The sequence below is a fragment of the Silene latifolia genome, chromosome Y (assembly GCF_048544455.1).
Source record: "Silene latifolia isolate original U9 population chromosome Y, ASM4854445v1, whole genome shotgun sequence".
NCBI lineage: Eukaryota > Viridiplantae > Streptophyta > Magnoliopsida > Caryophyllales > Caryophyllaceae > Silene > Silene latifolia.
Genome location: NC_133538.1, coordinates 363,659,482 through 363,667,681, shown reverse-complemented (window position 1 = coordinate 363,667,681; position 8,200 = coordinate 363,659,482).

The window sequence follows — 8,200 nt, the reverse complement described above, 5'->3', positions numbered from 1 at the left end:
CTTGGAGGAGGCCCTATTTATAATAAAAAGGGGATACATTATCACAACTTTGTATCAAAATACCATAGTTGAATTAGAAACATAAAAGAAAGGATAGTCAATTACCTACTGGAGTGATCTTTCCAGCTTTGATGTCACCAAGATACTTGGAACAATTCCTCTTCCAATGTTCAACACCATTACAATAATGGCATTTATCAAGAGGACCCTTCTTGGTCTTGTAAGTGCTAGCTTCAAAAGTCTTAGCCTTGGTGGACATGGGAGCTTGCCTCTTACCCTTTTTCCCATTCTTTTTGAACTTCTCCTTGCTCTTAGTGCTTATATTAAGCACATCCTTAGGTGGGTTAACATTTAACCCCATGTCTCTTTCGGCTTGCACAAGTAACTTGTGTAACTCTTCAAGAGACACGTCTTTGTCCTGCATATTGAAATTCACCCGGAATTGTACATATGCTTTGACTTTGGATAAGGAGTGAAGAATCCTATCAACAATGAGCTCCTTGGGGATTTCAACCTTTTGAATTTTTAATGTCTCGACAAGCTCCAACTATTTGAGCACGTGAGGGCTAACCTTTTTGCCCTCCTTGAAATCGAGATCAAAGAATGCTGAGGCCGCCTCATATTGGACGATCCTCGGTGCTTGTGAGAACATTGTCACAAGTTTGGAATAGATTTCATAAGCAGTTCCCATTTTAAAGGCTCTCCTTTGGAGATCCGCCTCCATAGCAAAAATCAACACATTTTTCATAGCGGCGGACTCTTTGTTGTAAGCCTCATATGCTTCCCTATTGGCGGCACTCGACCTAGCATTAGGTTCGGGTGGAGAGGCCTCAATGAGGTAACGAAGCTTGTCGTCACCTTGGGCGGCCAATTTGAGTTGGGCATCCCAATCGGAGAAATTTGACCCATTCTTTTCAAGTTTACAGCGATCCATGAAGGATCGGAGCCATGAAACATTAGTGAGAGTGGTGGCGTTGGTGTTTGGTGCGGCCATTTGTTATGAGAAATAAAAGTGGTCTACAAAACAAAATAGAAAGAATAAAACACTTGTCGTTTTTCAATAATAATAATAAAACTCGTAAATTTAATTTAAACAAGTTTTATAGCATTTATCTAGTGACCTCTACCCAACTTGATAAATAATTCCAAGATCCAAATTCATATTAACTTGGGCAAGGTAGGGCCGATTCATCTCTTATTAATATAACTCGGTGGATTAACCTTAATCGATTCTACTTTTAGAACTCTTGGTCGATAAAATTACATTAATATTTATCTTTAGCCCAAAACACATCCGGTAAAGGTCGAGAATACTTTTGTTGAGTTCAACCCAAATTTCGAATAAATGTGTCCATGATCCAAATCCACATCAACTTGGGCACGGTAAGGCCGATTCATCCCTTATCAACATGAATTCGGTGGATAGACATTTATCACCCACTTCCCCTACGTAACAAGGTTTGTACCCCGGTATGGCCGAACGCACTCCCTCATGAAATAGGTTTTCATGGTTTCTACTTTTTGGTAAGGCTAAGTCTCAATTGTTTATTTTAGCGAGAGGTCATGTCAATTTATTATCTATCACGTTTTAAGTGAACTAAAGCGGTGAACTACGATAATTGTAATTGACACGGTCGATAAACTCGATTTAAAAATGCATGTTTAGTTATGGCGATTTAGCGATGCATGCAACATATAAATAAAATGCAAAGCATAAAAATAAAATCCTAGTATGGCCTTCCTAAAATAGTAAATCTAATAAACTATTACAAATTCGGAAACCAACTCTTTTGGTCCCTTGAACTTCGGTCTTGGCACGCACTTCAAGGCAACACTTTCTTTGATGGATCGCCTTCTCGAATGGCACCGTCTTCAAGGAACTCCGGAATAATTAAATTACAAAAAATGAATTACATAATTTCTTATTATACATTTGTAATTAAAATAAAATAAATCTATTAAATTACAAAACGGTGATACGAGATCACAATAATTACAACCGAATCGATATTCCCATACATTTCGGGTAATACCAATTAAAACTAAGGCCATACTAAGTAAAATTACATAATTCAAAAATTAGATAAAATTAAAATATGACAATCATAAATAAAATGCAGCATTATAATATGTATGAACATGCTAGATTTTATGCTAAATCGCCTTTAAAGAGCCAATATCGTATATTTATCGGTTTCATGGATTTGCGTGATTATAACTTGTTAAAATCACAATAATTACATAAATTCATATTTATGTACAAGTTAATTACCCTAACCATCTTAGGACTCAAAAATTAGTCTCCACTAACATTTTGACAATAATTAAACTTGATTTCTTAATATTATTCATAAATGGACCTAAAAGTACAAAAGTATGCTATAAACTTCAAATTAAATTATAAAAAATTCAAATAATTTCGAAATTTGAAATTTAAACTCATGAAAATTCTGGAAAAATACGATTACACTCATAATGTTCAAAACTTAGGTTAAAAATTTCGAAAATTTATCGCGAAAAATAATGTTGCGGTTTATCGATTTTAACAATTATGACCATAAAAAATATGAGAAAAATTATATTCAGCAACTTTTCACTTTTAGATCTGAAATATATAATAAAATACAACATGTGACGTTTTTCCTTTAGTCATGAAGTATGTTTTAGCATTATTACTAATTATAGTCACTATTTATGTGATTTTTCATCAAAAAATCATAAATCATGCATAAAGACTTCATTATAGCCAAATATTTTACACACATCTTGTAAAATTTCATGTGACAACATAATAAATTTCCATGACCAGATTCGAAATATAACTCATATTAACCTATTTACCCATTTAAATACGATTTTAACTTGAAAAATCCATATTTCGAGCAAAACAACTCATTTTATCATGAAAATTTACAGGCCATCAGTAGATAATATATGTGAAAATATATCCAAAACCACTGAAAAATTCGAAGTTTAGCTATTTTTCGTCCAAAAATGATATTTTTATCATAAAAATCACATTTTAATGTCAATATTATATAAAATGAACAATAAAATCCATAAATAAACCAAAATGTCCTAAAAATCACTTAGGACCAGAACCTTTTAACATGCAAAGTTATTTTTAGGTTTATCTTCATAAATCCAAATTAATTAGTTTTGTATGTTAATCTTATAACTCGGAAAAACTATAACCGATTTGCATGCAAACAACCTAAGGCTCTTGATACCACTTGTTAGATTCATTAATCTCATTAATTTATATATTTATATATGAATTGATTTATTTAGTCATAAAATAAATTCTAGATCTTATGCATGCAAACTACAACAAGATAAAAGAAGAAATCGTCAATCTTACATTGAGGTTTCGGATATTAGGGCACCAACAAGATCTCCTTCTTGTTAGTTCTTGAGCTTTCCTAATAATGGATGAACAAAAGGTCCAAAATAGAACCTCTCCCAAAAGTGTATACCCAAGGAAACCTCTTAATAACTAATATTATTTTGTACTAGAAATAATAAAAGTCTTACTTAAAAATTGATACAAAAATAATTTGTATTTCTCTTGAATATTTCGGTCAAGAGGAATGATTTGTGAGGTTTTTATTTCTCTAAGTTTCTCCAAATTGTAGAGAGAATATTTTTCTTACACTAGAAAAATAGAATAACATGAATGAATAATGGAGGAACCCATTTGTTCCTCTTAGTTAGAAAAACGGTGGGGGGAGGTCTAAGGGGAGCCAATGCATGGCCTTGTCCTTCTCAAGGTGAGACTAGGCATGCAAGGCTAGTCATTAGGGTTAATTATCATGTTCCTATTTAAAATAAAAACACAATATTAATCCTAACCCCTTCCCTTATTTCGGTACACATAAGATAAAATGGGTAGTCCATTTTATTTTGTCATTTGTCAATTGTGACATATGTGACATGTTACTTGACATGTGAATTTGTAATGTATTTTTAACATATTAAAAATCAACATACTCATAAAATATGTCATATACAAAATCGACTAGTAATTCGTAATTATTTGTACCAAAATGGTTTATATTATTATACTACACATCTAGATGTGGTTATAATAAATTATTCATTCTATTTTAATTGTTTCATAAACAATAAATTAATTTAAGTAATAAAACAATTTGATTACTTAGACCGTATCTCATTTAATCGAATTACAATGAGACACGTTAATTTTACTCGCAAAATTATCCGTCAATTTTAAGCAATTTAATTAACTCGTATCGGCATACGATTAATTAAATAATCAATTAAGAGTATTTCCCTATAGGTATGACCTAAGGGGAACAATTGATCACCACGTCGCACGACAGTAATGTCAAACTCTAGTCAGCCAATCATTACCGATATGTGTGGACCAGTTGACTGTAAAATATTACATCCCACATGTATTCTTAAAATGAGATTTAAACATGTGATCATCATGATCGACAGTTGTGATGGCATTATTGTCGGAGGACACATATTCCAACACATAAATGCTAACCTTAGTGAGTCACAAGAAATGAAACTTTTAAAAATCTTGAGAACTCACAAGGGCTCACTCGGGTATAGCATTGATGACATAAAGGGGCTAAGTCCAAGCCTATGTATGCATAGAATCATTCTTGAGGAGGGGAGTAATCCCAAGGTAAATGGTCTAAAGCGGATAAACCCTAAAATGGCCGAGGTGGTAAAAAATGAAGTTTTGAAATTACTCAAGGCCGGGATTATCTACCAAATAAGGGATAGCAAATGGATGAGTCCGGTCCATGTGGTACCCAAGAAGGGAGGGGTTACCATGGTGGAGCAAGAGGACGGGACTCACCTACCCACTAGGCCGGTTACCGGGTGGCGAATGTGTATCGACTATAGGAAACTTAATGCCGCCACCCTTAAGAACCATTTCTCAATCCCCTTTATTGACCAAATGCTAGAGAGGCTAGCCGGGCATGCGTATTATTGCTTTCTCGATGGTTACTCCGGGTTTTTCCAAATACCAATTCACCCGGAGGACCAAGAGAAAACGACTTTCACATGTCCCATATTGTAGAATGCCATTCGGGTTGTGCAATGCACCCGGCACCTTTTAAAGGTGCATGATGGCCATCTTTTCGGATTTTCTTGAGAAAAGCATGGAAGTCTTCATGGACGACTTTAGTGTCCATGGAGACTCCTTTGATCATGGTCTAGTTAATTTGACTAATGTGTTGAAGAGATGTGAGGAGCACAACCTTGTCTTAAATTGGGAGAAATGTCATTTCATGGTAGAGGAGGGGGTTGTACTCGGTCACGTTATATCTAGAAGGGGTATTGAGGTCGATGGTGCTAAGGTTGCCGTGATAGAAAACTTGTCACCTCCTTCCAATGTGAAGGGGGTGAGGAGTTTTCTAGGCCACGCCGAATTCTATAGGCGTTTCATTAAGGACTTTTCAAAAATAGCAAAGCCATTGACTTCATTAATCCTTAAGGATGTGCCTTTTGTATTTGATGAACCTTGTCTTGAGTCTTTCAATAAGTTGTAGGAAGCATTGGTCACGGCTCCAATAATTCTGGCCCCGGATTGGAACCTCCCTTTTGAGATAATGTGCGACGCGTCAGATTTTGCGGTGGGCGCGGTATTAGGCCAAGTGGTTGACAAGAGACATCATGTCATCTACTACACTAGCAAGACCCTTGACCAAACGCAATGTAACTATTCAACGACCGAAAAGGAGATGTTGGCCATTGTGCATGCCATTGAAAAGTTCCGGCAATACTTAGTTGGCTCTAAGGTGGCGGTGTATACCGATCACACCGCCTCGAGACAATTAATGGTGAAAAAGGAAGCAAAACCGAGGCTCTTGAGGTGGATACTATTACTTCAAGAGTTCGATTTGGAGATCAAGAACAAGGCCGACTCGAAAAATGTTGTTGCCGACCACCTATCAAGATTGACCATTGAAGACCATGGAATTCAAGACAAGAGTGCACCGATTAATGAATGGCTAAGGGATGATAGCCTAATGAAAGTTAGCACCACGACTCCTTGGTTTGCGGATCTTGCAAATTATCTAGTGAATGGTTTCATACCGGATGAGATGGAATCGAGAGAAAGGCGGAAGTTGAGGCATGACGCCAAATGATATTTTTGGAATGATCCCCACTTGTTTCGCAAGTGTGGGGATGGAATGTTCCAGAGATGCATTTCTAAAGAGGAGGGCTTGGAGATTGTTGACCGAGTGCACAATTCTGCTTATGGAGGACACTTGGCCACCTCAAGGACAATTGCCAAGATCCTCCAAGGTGGATTTTATTGGCCCTCCATGTTCAAAGACATCCATTACTTAGTGAAATCGTTTGATGCATGCCAAAGGGTCGAGAATATTGGAAAAAGGAATGAGATGCCCCTCACAAACATATTGGAGATTGAGCTCTTTGATTGTTGGGGCATAGACTTTATGGGACCCTTTCCCAACTCTTGTGGAAATGAGTATATATTGGTGGCGGTGGACTACGTGTCCAAATGGATTGAAGCGGTAGCCTCTCCTACCAATAATAGCAAGGTTGTCATGAAACTTCTCAAGGGAACAATTTTTCCAAGGTTCGGAACCCCGAGAGTGGTTATAAGTGATGGTCGATCCCATTTCCGCAAGAGCACCCTCAAGGCATTACTAGAGTCACATGGAGTGCGGCATAAAACCGCACTTGCCTACCACCCTCAAACTAGTGGGCAAGTGGAGGTTTCTAACCGCCAAATCAAAGCTATCTTGGAGAAGGTGACTAGCAAGAGCCGGAAGGATTGGTCGCAAAAGCTCCCGGATGTGTTATGGGCATTGAGAACGGCATACAAGACACCTCTCGGTACCACGCCCTACAATCTTGTGTATGGCAAGGCATGTCATTTGCCCGTTGAGCTAGAACACAAGGCTTTTTGGGCCCTCAAAGAAATGAATTTTAACTTTTATGCCGCCGGAGAAGTGCGATTTTTCCAAATGAATAAGCTTGAAGAATTGAGGTTGGAGGCTTATGAGAGCTCCAAAATCTACAAGGACCAAACAAAGAAATGGCACGATGCCAAGATCATGAAGAAAGACGTAAGTGTGGGAGACCTTGTTCTCCTTTTCAATTCCAAAGTTAAGGTGTTCCCGGGCAAGCTTAGATCGAGGTGGTCGGGACCTTTCAAGGTGATGAGATATTTCCTTACGGTGCCTTTGAACTTTGGAGTGAGGAAGGTGGGACCTTCAGAGTCAATGGGCAACGAGTCAAGCGTTAGTATGAAGGAGATGACAAAGGTCCGGTTGAAGTGCTCTACCTCGGGGAACCCCTTCCTGAGGAGGAGTCAAGTTGAAATTTTTGAACAATGATTTGGTTTGGTAGAGTTCCACAAGAACCACCACTTGTATATAACATGCATGTAGTTAGAAAATGAGAGGATTTGAAAATATCATTCTTGGCACAAGTTGGATTGCAAAGCGGGGCCCTTCACTTTACCCAAAATCCCGATATGAGGCGTCGGTTTGAAAGTGGAAAACTCGAAAAAAGGGGCAAGTGAAGGAGTCGGGAATTAATTTTCTAAGTCAAAGAAAGAAAACAAGATGAAATTACTGAGAAATGACTCTCTGCCGGTGGACCAGCAATCGGTGCCCCCACCGACACCGAGTCAATTTAAATTTGAAGAGAAATTTGAGAATTGAAGTGAAGGAAGGCTCTCTGCCGGCAGCCGGCTCACCGGCAGAGAGACCCATTATTGCAAAAAACATGTGGAAAAAGTAGGGAGGAGTATCCTCTGCCGACAGGCCGGCAGCCGGTCCACCGGCAGAGGAACCCGTCACTAAGGAAAGACTAAGGAAAATGAGGAAAGAGGTGTCTCTGCCGGCAGGCCGACAGCCGGCCCACCGGAAGGGACATACATTTAAGGACAAAAGCCATGCAGGAGAGTACTCTTTGCCGGTGGACCGGCAGCCGGTGTCCCCACCGGCAGCGAGTCATTTTATTTCTGAAGAAAAATTGAATTTTTGGGAAATAGAGTATGGGTTCCCAGCCGGCAGACCGGCTGCCGGCACCCTTACCGACACAGACCCCAAATTCGCCTTAAATCAGCTCTTGTTCACCATTCATTCTTCATTCTTTTTCAGTTTTTTTTTTCACTCTTATCTCCCTCTTCCCTTTCCTACCCCAACAAAACACCAACAAACCTCCATCAAATTAC